At 39.1% G+C, this 14227-nt stretch overlaps 1 long non-coding RNA gene across 1 annotated transcript; it reads right to left on the bottom strand.

The window, feature by feature from the left end:
- Positions 1–6513: 6513 nt before the first annotated feature.
- LOC122987585 lies at positions 6514–10907 on the bottom strand. Its single transcript, XR_006404530.1, has 4 exons — positions 9680–10907; positions 8766–8889; positions 8502–8618; positions 6514–8208 (listed from the first exon to the last, which is right to left on the bottom strand). It is a non-coding gene; the product is annotated as an uncharacterized LOC122987585 (long non-coding RNA).
- Between the last annotated feature and the right edge of the window lie 3320 nt (positions 10908–14227).

The raw sequence follows: 14227 nt of genomic DNA, 5'->3' as shown, positions 1-14227 counted from the left end.
CATACTTTCACATACTGTTTATAAGCAGGGACCACACATCAGGGTTCAAAGTAACATTTTTCCCCAGTGGCCAACTTGGCCAATAGATCAGAGTTTTACTGGCCACTTGTATATTTTCAATGGCCTAGCAGCCAAAAAATAAAAATAACTCTTTTTTTTCCATAATTTTGGAGAATTATTATACATAATATGTACAACAGTGAAGTTCCCTTTAGATTTGGTTGTTTTCATTTAGTTATTGATATGTAATGTTATTATATTACACAAATACGCAACATATAAAATAAGTCACATGTTGGATCAGTAAATGAATGGTGAACAAAGGTTTCTCCATATTTTGTATGAAGCCAGAAAGTATCGAATACACAAAGAGAGGAGAACATAATTTATGATAACATTTCAATAATTAACAATTAAATAAATCCTGAGAGTTGTGCAGAAATGTACTAACAGAGAACAGCGAGAGGAAGAACATAATGGCATTTGTTTGTGTTCACTCTGGGTAAAACCTCAGGTTAGTTACTTTAGGTTTAAACCTACGCTAACCACATTTAAACAAACAGAGACAGAGCAACAGCTGTAATATCTGTACTTTAGGAGAGATTTCTGTGGTAGATGTTGACAAAGCTGGCAGGAGCCACACAGATGAAGGCTACACCTCGATAATGTCATTAAAAAACACTCCTGCATATGTCATTTATAAATCCATGTGATTAACACTTAAACAGAGAGCTGTGTGTCTCCTGCAGAGGCTCCTGCTGTCAAAGTCACACAGAAGACATGCACATAACTACACAGCAAACTCTACAAAACATACCAAAGTCGCTGTTTTACTCCCGGGAGTATTGTTGTTTTCACAAAAGTGGAAAGCCCTTCTTTCTTTTCGTGGCCTCATAAGTTTCTTTTGCTGATATTTGTTTCGAGTACTGGCGTTACACCGTATTTGGTGACCCATAAGATTCACCAGTAAGAGGCTAGCGGGTAAAGTGCAGCTTTCCCCATGTGTATCTCAGCGAATCACAATGCATTTCAATGCATAAACTTTTACTGGCCCCGGGCCATCGGGCCACGGGTTATGTCGAACCCTGCACGTACACTCAAAATAAATGTACATTCACACTGATAGTTGGTGACACTAGCACTTTCCCAGTGATAATCTCTCCGGCCTCTTCAGAGAACCTGATAACCCAAAATACTTTATTCATTAAAGAAGGGAAAGAAAAATACAGCTTTCATATATTCTCAGAGCTCAGTCTTTGCCACCAACTGAGAAGATAATGTGAAGTATTTTTTAACATACCGTATGATTTAGTTTTATAGTTTTTTTCCCCAACCTTCCCACAGAACTGAGTGTGCCTCCTTAGTCAGAACTGGAAATACAGAACACTCTGCAAGTTTCCCTTAACTCACTCTCACTATATTCCTGCAAATGGCACTCCAAGCCGATCTGATTAAGAGCACAGGTAAGATCCAGGAAACACGCCAACACTGTAGGTTTGTGAGACTTTAAAGATAATATTTGGATCAGTATACTTAATCTTCCAGCTGGAGCAGCAGAGGATCATACAGTATCAGCTGAGAAAAACCTACAATTCAACATAAAATCTCGGTGGAGATGATCAACCTGTTAGGTCACAAATTAAAGACAGCAACACAGGAAAATTTGAGACCACAGATGCCAAATCCCTGACTTATAAATTGTCTGAAGCATTCTTCGGCCCCAATTTATTATTATCAAATTATCATAATTGCCTTCATAAATTGGCAATCCCTTGCATCAAATCAGTCTGCAGTATCTTATGAAGGCCATGTTTTCAAAATTAATCAATTTTTATTAGATGGTATATGTTTTTGGAGTCAATGCATGGTAACAACAGGCAAACACAGTTGCAGCAGGTACCCTGACTCACTCTGTATCATTCATTCCTATTACTCACCAGACGGCCTGTGAGACACAGCATCGCTTTTTGCTTTCACATCCCGCAGGAAGAGTTTCACCACAAGATCAATTGAAGAAAGATATGAAAATAGTACTTCATATTGGTGTTATTTTAGTGGATGTTGCACTGTAGGCCCTGGTTGTTAATTTTACAGATGGAGATGAACACCAGCTATTACTACCACACCGTGTTTGCCTTTGGACTCTGTGGATTGCTCACTCCTGCTAAATTATTGTGTGTTTCCCATTATGGGGCCTTGAATAGCACCATGCTGTGCTTGTATTTGTACAGTACGTGTCCTTATGTGACCTCAGCCGTACCGGGCGATATGGCTTCAAAAAGGCAAGGCACTGAGGTAATTACACATCTGTTGGTTTTCACCCTCTTTTCATCCTTAATTTCCTTTTTTACCATGTAAAATATTTACTCAGGTCAGTCATAATCACAGTGTTGATGGTGTGGACAGCAGTCCACACACAGTCTACCACACCCCCAAGCTCTACCGTACTTTATTTACCTCCAGAGATGGAGTAAGGATACATCTGCCTGTCCTCTTTGGCTCATCAGTTTTTACCATGGGTGGATGAGTGGAAACTTAATTGCATTATATCGTGAGAGGCTTTGGGGTCAACTTCCCTCCTCTATAGAGGAGTACACCCTATCATTTGACCCTATTCCCAAGATCCCGTTGATTATATCATATGCTACTGTATATAGCGTGCTTTCCTGTTTTGCATTGTAGTATATGCAACAACTATGTGCTACATCCGCTGTATATTATTCTTGTGTTATGGGGCATGCAGGTCCAACAAGATGAACCCTAATTTCCTCATAATAACCTGGCCTAAACTGACCTGAATGGTGCCTACAGTAGCTTTTCCCACACACAGTGTTGAAAATGGACCTTGAACTGCTCGGCCCTCTGGGTATGATAAAGTATGCAGGCAGCAGCCCAAGACAACGCTATAGCTAAACCTCAAGTGCCATACCACCCTGTGTGTTCCTCGTCCCATCCATGTCGTCCTGTCTGAACTAGACTGACAGCTGCGCCTTCACTTTCTCTGTGATTTCAACCTCAGAATTCAACCATAAATTGGGTTCCCATGTGAAGGGAAAAAAACATCCACCCTGTGCTGATGTAACCCCTCATTACAATTGATGTTTTTCCATGGATTCAGACCAAAATGTTCAGTGCAGACTTTACAGATGGACAGTATGTGGAAGGCAATGACAATTTTCGTCACCGCAAATGTCTTCCAATCTTCTAATGGGATTTTCAGTACAAATGCAGCTCCATTAGATTATACAATTCTGATTGCTCACAATCGTCTATGTACCAGACTTGATTTTAATGTGACCCTACAGCACTGGTATCAGCCTGTGTTCACTTTTTCGGTTGTTGTAGTGGATTATCAAGTCTGTGCCTGTCCAAAACATATCTGAACTCTTTCTCTGAGAGAAGTCACAAAGCTTGAAGTCATCAGTTTTCATTCTGAAAAATACTTTTTTTCAATATATTAATTAAATGTTTTGTACTGTCTTGTAATTTATTTAAAGCTGCGCTGATTACGTTACTAATTAAATTACTCATAACATTATTTTTAAATAACAATGGGTTAATGACCCTGCATAATGTTAAAGTTGTCGCTCATACTGATGAATGCACAGAAAATCACCCAGCTCAGCTCTGTTTCCAGCCCTATGCAGCATTTTAGTATCTTTCAGCTCTTTTTTTTTTTGGTTTCACAGCCTGAAACTTTACTATTCTGATCAATTCTCACTGCTCTCATCAACCTCATGTCCAGCAGCATCAGGTAGCTGTTTCAGCAAAAGCTCTGATAAACCAACTGTACATACAGGTCCAGCACCAAATGACAGACAACATTAGCAACTAGCTGGTGAACATAACAGAGCATTCAGGAGTTGGTGGGCCCCACAACAGAGCTAAAAGGAGAGTGAAAACTGGACATTCATCAGGAAGTCAGACACAAGATCCCAATTGACCCCTAATGTTGCTCTTTGTCTGCTCAAAGTGTTAACAGATGATTGTTTGCTAACATGTTCGCCATATCAGCTTAATGAGGTCAGAATGTCAGTGCTGTGTTTACAGTTTTTTTTCTGCTGCCCCCAAAAATCATTTCATGCTGCTTTAAGCTATTTTAATGATTCACAACAAGAAGCACTAATCTGTTTTTACCTGTCTAAACAGAACAAGTTTCATTAAAATGAATGGACTTTAGTTTGTGTGAAGAAACTTGGGCTGAAACAGACATAATGTAACAACCTTAATTTGGGTATCTTTTCCTTCATATGAAGCAACAGATCAAATCACATCAATAAGAACAAAAAACAAGATGAAAAGTTAAACAAAACACTTTTTGCTTGAATCTTCGCCAGACCCCAGCATCAACCAAGGCCCTTAAACTAACTGATAACCTTCAGCATTTGATTGGTTGACCTTGTTTCTGGTGGTACACAGCCTGGGAGAAAACACCGAGACTCTATTCAGGGCAAAAATCTCTTTCAAATCTCTCAGAACAGCTGAGGTCTGGGAGAAACCTAGACTCTCCAATGTTAGATCATTCGCCTCTCTCATCTCATCACAGGGCTTCTTGCAGCTTTAATCATCTTAATATCATGTAAGCTTTGGGTCTTTAATGTACTGTACGCATTCAGAGGACTGAACTGTTCTCCTCATGTTCCCAGAGTTGAAGAGGATTTCAGGCTTTCCAGAGGGCAGACTGTGCGTTTCAACTGTGTATGATATGCCACTGGCTGTGATTCATGCTCATAAGCAGACGTCATAAGGGGTGATCTTTGGCTGATGGTGTCGAGCCACGGGCTGCATGTCTCTGATACAAGCCAGCACTTATTAATTCCTGTCCCTCGACCTTTGACTCCCTGAGTGACGTCTCGTATCGCCGGCAGTGCTCGAGTGTTGACTAATGTTATCAACGTCATGAATTTGTGACAATGTGAGGAAGTGAGTCACAGGAGCGGGGACATTTAGCCCCTTGTGACATGCAAAGACTTGAGCATCGCTTGGATTTAGATGTAATCAGATGCTGTTGTATTGAAGGCAAAACGGTGGATTATTCATATAATGATTAAGATTAAATGATTATAATGTGGTAAAACTGATTGATTAAAGTTTGCTTTATCTTTTGCTTTTATCTCTTCCCTGTGATTTATTTTTAACACATGTAATTTCCTCTATGATAATAAAAGAATATGGAAAAGCATGATTCTGAGATTGTTCGCTGATTAAAATGTGACATCAGCACATTGTTTGACTGTGGAAACACACACATTTTCCATCTCGTAAAAAAATGTTCAAGTCGTCTCATCATCCATATGCATGCATGCACATGGTCTTGGTTTTGACTACATGGATTTCATACTCCCTGCTGCATTAACAGCTGTCTAATCCTGTTGTTGTAACCACTTCACCCTGTTGCATAGTAGAAAATGTTTCTCTGATTCAAACCAATGTGTTGTCTTTGTGTCCTCAAGGTAAGGTTGTGTTTTGTTTTTTTTTGTTCTTGTCTGCTTTTTGATGTTGACATTCCATGTTAAGTGACTAGTGATGCTCCCACAGTGTGATGATATTGAATTTTGTCTATTCAAACCTTTCAATCTGATGTCAGGTGACTCAGGCCTTTCAGATGAGCCAGCATGGCAGCTGGTTGATCCAGACCAGATAAGATCCCCATATCCAACCTCATATACCAGCTCCTGCGCCTCAGATCTAATAAGATATTTGCTGTAAAAATATCTCTAGCCTTAATGCACTTAATACATATTTGATGGTGGTGATCACAGAAAAACAGTCTAGTATTTTATTATTCATACACATAATGACCCCCTTTGTATAATGGGAGCACTTAGTCACAAATAACGAACTCTCTCGGCAGTGGAAGAAAGAGCACCACCAGCTACAGTGATGAAACATCCAGAGTGTGTGACACACATGTGACAGGGCCAGCATCCAATCAAAATAATGATGTGCTGGCCTGGGCAGAGGCAATGGAAAACAGCTTGTTCTGGTTAGATGCTGACCAATGTGTGTCCCGCATTGAGGCCAGAGCAGCGAAGAGTCGACAGCAGACACACAGCTCGTAATATGGCAATAAAATAGCTATGTCTATCCACTCTGTCTCCAATCAGCACAGTGCTAATCAAGCTCAGATAGGCAGCAATAAATGTGTAACAGTTGGAGCGTGTACAGTAGAAAGCAGGCAAAAGACCTGAACAGTGAAGCAGACAGCAGCAGGATGCAGTAAAAAACAGAGGCAACTGTTAAATTTTGTTACCTGCAGAACATTTTGTTGGTATTGTTCACTGACAGCAGATCAGTAACAGAAACTGCAGGACATTATGGAGATAAGCAGAGTGTGCTTTAACGTGTATCATGCACATTTCACACACATGACTTAAGTAAAAGCAGACCAGGCTGTCCACCATATGTATCATATATTGTCTGACTCAGGACTTAAAACCACAGTCAAATGTTGTTTTGATCCTACATGCAAATCTTTATTATATTATTATATATTATATTATTATACACGTTTCTGCAGGGCTACTGGAAGGATGATGGTTTTTCCAAAAAGATATTCCATCTCATTTGGTGATTGGGTGATTTGATGATGGTGGTGAATAGTGGTACAAGAAGTATTCTACTCATTTACTGAAGTAAAAGTAGCAATACCACAGCATAAACACTCCATTATAAGTTAGTCTGCCATTTCCACTCTGGATCCAAATTGCCTTCACATGCAGGAGTGATTCACAGGGTACAGGACATACATGAAATCCAGCATAATTTTATCTGTATGATAATAGCCATGCTGTTTACTGTTCACTCTCTTTACATTGTATCAGAGCTGTGTTAAGTTCCTGCTCCTGCAAACAAAAAGTCTACTGCAGAAAATCCAACTGTCACATAGAATGTGTTCAACTTGTGAAACACATGTGGAGAAGCCACAGGAAACACAATGTATTTGTCAACGTGGTTAGTGGTTACTGCAATTTTTCATTAGAAATGCATCTACAAAAACAAGGAAACTATCTTTGACAGCACATCAGTTCTAATTATTGCAGGGAGTAATGAGACAAAAAGGAGCAACATGAGCAGTTAGATTAAGAATTGAAAGCGACAGTCTGCACACCTTCAACTCCTCAACAACGTTACCAACTTATTGTCACTCAGAAGGACCCTGTGTCAAAATCTAGTAGTAATACCTTAACTATTCCAGTTGATTTTATGCTAACATGTTGTATATTCTTAAATAAAGTTGCATTTACACAAATTTTAACCAAATTAACTCGGGGACCTCAGGGAGAAAGGGACAGTCCATGATTAACCTCTCATTTCATTTTCATTTCATTCATTTTGACTCAAGACCATGATCACACAGTATGGAGCACAAAAAGAACATGCAATATAATAATAAAACAACAGCACACGCAACTCTTACTGTCTGTAATTTGATCAGTAGCTATGTGTCATATGTTATGTGCTCATCACAGGTTTTGTCTGTAAAATTTTAATCCGGAAAGTAACTAAAAACTATACTTATCAGTCATACATGCAGTTGAGTAAAAAGTATAATAGTTCCCTCTGGAATGTAGTGGAGTTATGAAAGTATAAAGTAGCATAAAAAGGAGACGAGTACTTTAAATTGTACTTAAGAACCACAAAAACATCACTCCAAAATCTCCCATAGGCGTTCAATTGGCTTGAAATGTGGTGACTGTAAAGGTCATAGCATTCACATAATGTTCATACTGAAGCATTCAGTGGGCTTTAATGCATGCTACAGAGCAGTGTGCCTGAATAGACACACATGTGCATTCCTCATACTTTTCCACTTACATATCCAGGCTTAACCTTATCACGGTGATGTCAGCTTAGATAGGGTTGAACTCAAGACAAAAGACTGTAGCAGCTAGATCTCTACCCATACCTTTTTCAAGCCTCACTTTTCATCTCAAATTTTGACATCCTTATCCTGATGACAGTGCAGTGGCGGACACGCCTGTCTGTAAAATCTCCACTGGACCAAAACTCAGGGTGCCTGCCTGGAGTAATTGGACGATTAAGTTTTCAGACCTCTGTTCCCTCCTGTGGTGACGTGTTGCATTTCTGGTAGAGTTGTCTAATAGTAGATGTGGAGTTAACAGAATCACAACAGCTCCAAGAAACAAACAGGGCCATGCATTCAGACGGAGCAGGCCATCATCTTATAAGTCATGTCAGCTCAATCTGTTGTAGGGAGAGATGAAAAGGAGGAGGTGGAGTATGAGAAACAGGCTTCCTTTTGGCAAATCAGATGACACATCAATCTTACTAATTTTATGAGATGAGAGCAAATAATTCTCCTTCTATATTGGCTCATGTTTCCTTGATAGATGTCAAAAAGTTTGAAGTAGGTTATAGTGTATACTATGGTTCCAGTTTCTTTGGTTCACTTAGCTAAAACAAAGGCAGACCAATACAACAGCCTTGCAAATTCTTTTTTTGTTTTTGAAAAGGAACATTTTCCAGTGGTAAATTACCAAAGAGCTGCACAGATCGATTTATCAGATCTTTTTCTCCGGGGGATGATGACGCAGGACTTGGGCTGCTGCTGCAAGATGACCGGCGGGTCTCACCCGGTCAGCGGCTCCTCACATCTCCAAAAACATCACAGCAGATTTACAAACAGGCATTATTTGGATAAACTGACCACATGTTGGGAATCTACATGGTTACTTTCTCACCAGAAAAAATATTAAATCTTCTCTTCTCTAAATAAAGTGACCTATTAACAGTCAAATTACAACAGTCTGGCTCAAAATCTCTGCCATGATGCCATCGCTCTGGGATATCTTAATTGGACCGCAAGGCATGCTGGGTAATGTAGGCCAAGCAGCTCTCTAAAGCTGAAACTGGAAACCAGTGACACTGGAAAAAAAAAACAACAAAACTGTCACTGAAAAAAGACAGACATGAAGAAAAAGTCTAAAGATTGACATTGAAAAACACATCATAATGCAAAAATATCAGCATAAAATAAGATAACATTGTAAGATTGTAAGATCATTTTTTTATGCCTGTGTTTTATTTTTCAGTGCCAACTATTGTTTCAGTGCCAATACAACTTTTTCCAATACAAGTGTTTCAATGTCAATGTTTCGATGCCAAATTTTATTTTCAAAGCCAAAATTTAACTGTCACTGTTCTGGCCCCATATTACTTCAGACAGGTCACTGTACTGCAGCATTGGTGTCAGGCAAGTGAACTGGAAATGAATGTGGCCAAAACAAAAGAATTTATAATACAAACAAAACCAAGTGGAACCAGTAACATCCTCCCTGTCATACTCAATAACCAGCCTGTACAAGAAGTAGAACATTTTAAGCACTTTGGCACAATCATTAATCAGACTCTAACTTTTAATGAGAACTCGGAGAGCATTTTTAAGAGAACCAACCAGCGATTGTTTTTAATCAGGAAGCTGAGGAGCTTTGGTGTTAGCCAGCACATACTTGAAATGGCATACAGGAGTCTGGTTGAGAGCATTTTATCATTTAACAAACATCTTGGCAACCTGAGTGTTAAGAGCAAAAACAAGTTCTACAAAATTGTTAACGTTGCAGGGAAAGTGATTGGCAGGCCATTAAGACAACTTTGCACTATATTTGACTGTGCTGTACAAAGAAAGGCTAAACATATAACTGCAGATATCTCACACCTGCTAAACTCAGAGTTTGAGCTGCTCCCGTCTGGCCGTTGATTCAGGGCCCCAAGGGTCAGCCGGAACATATACAAGAAGTCTTTTATTCCCCATGCCGTACAGGCATCAAACACAGAATGACTGCATCAGAGAACGCTTGATTTTTTATAAGATTAGCTCTCTGGTATGATTTCTTTATATAACCTATCTGCTGTAACTTTTTGCAACTTTTTACTATTTGCACTATTATATGTTGTATATTTTATATGTTTTTAATGGTGTGCTGTGCTATGTGTAGTGTATGTACTTTTGCTGTATCTGGGGGAAAAACCAAAGACAAATTTCCACTGAGGTGGACTGTAAAGTCAATCAATCAATCAATTGTTCAAACATACATACACACACACACACACACACACACACACACACACACACACACACACACAGTGTCCGTGTCACTCATTCAGAGACTGTCTTAACTCACTTGTTCGCTAAAATACTGCACTACTCACTGTCTGGATTTAGCTTGAACTGAGCTACTAAAACATCAGATAAAGTAGAACTGTTTACTGACATTTAAGAAAAGATTTAGATGGTTGAGAGCCTACATTAATCCTGGACTCATTCCTAAAACACGAAGATAGTCCACTGACAGTAACGTTAACATTACATCTGCAGGCCTTAATAATGTTGACATTAGCTTAAATTTATATACAGTACCAGTCAAGAGTTTGGACACACTTTCCCATTCAGGTGAATGAGAAAGTGTGTCCAAACTTTTGACTGGTATTGTAAATGTTAGCTTGCTGGCTTGCCTTTTTTCATGGTGTGTCCCAGCTGTTCTGTTCACTGCTCCTGTCTAATTTTCAATCTGTTCCTTTTAAAAACTGGTTACGTTAGCTAACCTTACCCCCAGACATAACGTTACCGAAATGCAAGATGTTGTTTATTAGTACCAAGGGTCAAACTAAATCAACTGAGTGATACTTTTTGAGGCGCAAAGATAATGTTTTACAAATTAGGAGAATATGTTTGATTCCACACATGCAGGTCATTAAAGAGATTAAATCAAAACAGTGATTTACTCATATGTCCATTTGTCCATCTTTCAAATAACCATGTTGTTTGTCTTTGTTGACAAAAAATTGTAGTAAATATCATCATAGTTTTCATTTTCAAAGGTTTGATCTCATTTTTGTGGCAAAAAAAGACTGTCTTTGATTCTTCCCATTGGCCTTTTTTTACAGCTGACGTTTTAACTTGTCACAGTAAGAAAAGCACAGGTGTTACTGACTCTGTTCTATTCAAGGGTAAATGCCAAATGGTCTGCATTTATATAGTGCAGACAGACGTCTCTCTCACAATGTAAGTCTATGGGAAAAAGTCTTTTTGGGCCAGTCTGCATAACATGACGTTGCAATTACACGGTTTTGCCGCATTGTCAAATTTGCTTCAAAGCCTGGCGCTATATCCAGTTCTCTTTAAATATCCATGGTCTGAACACACAGTCAGAAGTGGGAAAGTTAACCCAATACACATTTAAATCCAACTACTTCCTCATCTTTGAGGCCTTTGATGAAATGAAGAGGATATTTTTACAAACCAGGAGCATACAATGTGTGATTCCACACATGTAGGTGAAACAGTATTTAGTTGTCCAGAATATGTCCATTTGTCCATCTTAAAGGGATAGTTCACATTTGTTTAAGTGGGGTTGTATGAGGTAGTTATCCGGTCTGCTTTTCCGGTTTGGAAAAGCAGACAGGAGTATATGCACGGAAGCTAAGCAATGTACTGCTGTGGACGGGGCCAGCAGCTAAATGTATTTTAGCCACCTAAAAAAAAGCCCACCTAAAAAAATCTATTATGAAAATTATGATTACACTGTGTATGTGTGTTACTATTTTATCTAGATCATGATGAATTGTGCCTGTCTTGTACTGAAACTCTGCAACATCAGCAGACTCATCAGCTAAGATTTAAGGAAGTTCAGCATTATATTTGTAAAGTGGAAGATGTAGAAATTAAAATTTGTTGGGGACAGGGTGAGACATGTCATCTGGGGTCAGTTGGGCAAGAACTGTAAAGAACTGTAACGCCCACTTAAGGTGTATAAAACCCTGTTATAAGCGCTCCACTGGCAGCCTTTTTCTTTGTAACCTCATCCTGTGTTGCACTGCGAAACGCTCCTTCTTGTACAAGAAAATAAATTCTGTTAAATTTTGATACTTCGGCTCCAGTCTCTATTGTTTAATGATCATTACGAAGAAATTCTTTTAACAATATCAGTATCAGTTTAAATGTGCGCTATATTTAGAATATTTTAACCACTTTACCTTGCTGTCAGACAGCCCTTTCCTTTGGCACTACATTTTCTCAACTATAGAACTTCTGTATTCCTACGCATGCTGCACACTGTATTACGCCACAGATCAGCTGTTGTAGTCAGAAAGTGCTGCTGCAGCATAAAACAGTGCGCGGCATGCATAGGAATACAGAGGTTCTATGGTGGCTACCAGGGGGCGATCAAAATGTTTTGGCTTCACTTTTGGGGAGCTGTCATGAGGTCCATATTTATATACAGTCAGTGGTTTCTACTAAAGATTCTCTATTAGCTACAAGCTTCTTGGTGTGTGCATGCTTGTGTGTCAAGCTTGAAGAGCTGCATCAGGCAGAGTTTTTGAGAGTCAGCTGTATCTAGGATAATTACTATCTTCTCACTTCTCTGTCCGCATGCCAAACGTTCCTCCATTCATTACTATGTCTTCCACTTAGTGTTGGGAAGTTCGAGTGGTTGATTTGTGTCAATACACACAAGTCTGGACTTCTAAATGTATCGAGTATTTCAAGTTTTTTCGTACTGGGTGTCATGCATCTCTCACCAGGTGTGTGTGTATCAAGTAGCAACAGTGACTGCTGTTCTGATGCCAGTATGACGACTACTGCTACAGCTCAATGTAGCGTCAAACTCAGCTGATTGGTTTAGCAGGGATGGATTTCCAGTAGCATTTCATGAGAAATTTAATTGTGACTCATCTCAAACAATAACAGGATACTGTCATCCTCTGTTGTATTCATTATGCTACATGAGTCAATACAATGCAAGTCTCTTCAGAAGGTCATTAATCTTCATTTATGTTTCATTTTTGCTTTTTTTGCATCATTTGTGTGATAAACATGTCACCGTCTTCTAGTGCCAATAAATCAGTATAATGTAAGCAAATAAAGAATAAGACTGTCGGGATGTTACAGAAAATTATGATTGAGGCAAATATTTTTATTCGAATATGGTATCTCATATAATGTGTGTATATGCATGTGTAAATCCCAACGGGTGAATGACAATATGTACAGTATAAGTATATGAATGGAGAGGTTTAGGGAGGAGCTCCTAGTTGTGAACATCTAATTAAATGACAATAATAGACAAAACAAATCTGCGAGATCCTTATTTTATCATGGGTTAACTAAAGTTTTAAGATCTACTAATCAGCTCTGGAACACAAATACATAAGCCAGAACAATGCACAAGATAGGAAATAGCTAAAAACAAAGCAAGCCAAATCTAAGTGCCTTTGGGCATACAGAAATCTCTCCCACATGATATGTTTACACACAATCTGTCGCAGACAGTTCCAAGCCCTGGCTGACTAGGTTGCGGTTGAAATAAAACATTGATGCTGTTTCCCATATCCTTATATGCGCCATGAAACCTCAATCAAGAACACACCAGCAGAGCATAAAACCTCAAATTTATTAAACATCACAACAATGTGGTGGAGATTTTACTAAAGGGAAACATCTATTGAGTTGCCCCTCAGTTTGGCATTACATGAAGGAACATTTATGACGTACGCCCACAGCGTGCCATCAGAATGCTGCTGGTTCTGATGTACTGTGGTGTTTTGTTGACAGGATGCTGAAATGCGAGTCATCACTCCTTCAGAGAACACGTCATGTCCGATTTTTGATAGGAACCTAAAATAAACACTTTAAATTGACACAAAAATGTATAAATGTCTCCAAACATACCTGTATATTTCATGTGATGGATGTATTTTTCCTTTTCACCTTTACAATACTGTACATACTAATCCTGACCAGTGCACTGATATGGCCAGTTGAACTATAAGATCATCTAAGAGTCTGCACTCAACAGACATTTCATTAAACATTGCCATGGGGCATGAACTCATGGACTTCTGCCCAAGCTCACAGAGTAACATGAGAAATTGAAATTGATTTGCTTCCCCATCCTCAAGGGCAGCCCCACTGCAGGTGTGAGCCGAGTCTGACATGGGGCTTTTTTCTTATCTTTATTCAAGAGCGTGGGCTTTCAATTTGAGAGCATGAATTATTGATTTCACGTTGAGATTTTGTAATTCTTTCCCTCAAAACCCTGCCCCCGCACTTAAATAGCCCCTGCTTTCGTGCAGATTCACTGTGCTTCTGCTAGATCCACTAGACTTCTACTCTTGAGTCATGACGTTGCTTTCTCCTCTAGCACACCAACAGGATGCTGGTGTTCTATACAGCTACTATTGTATGTATCTATTATATTAAAAG

The sequence above is a fragment of the Thunnus albacares genome, chromosome 8 (genome assembly GCF_914725855.1).
Source record: "Thunnus albacares chromosome 8, fThuAlb1.1, whole genome shotgun sequence".
Classification (NCBI taxonomy): domain Eukaryota; kingdom Metazoa; phylum Chordata; class Actinopteri; order Scombriformes; family Scombridae; genus Thunnus; species Thunnus albacares.
This window is presented reverse-complemented; position numbering and strand designations above follow the sequence as displayed.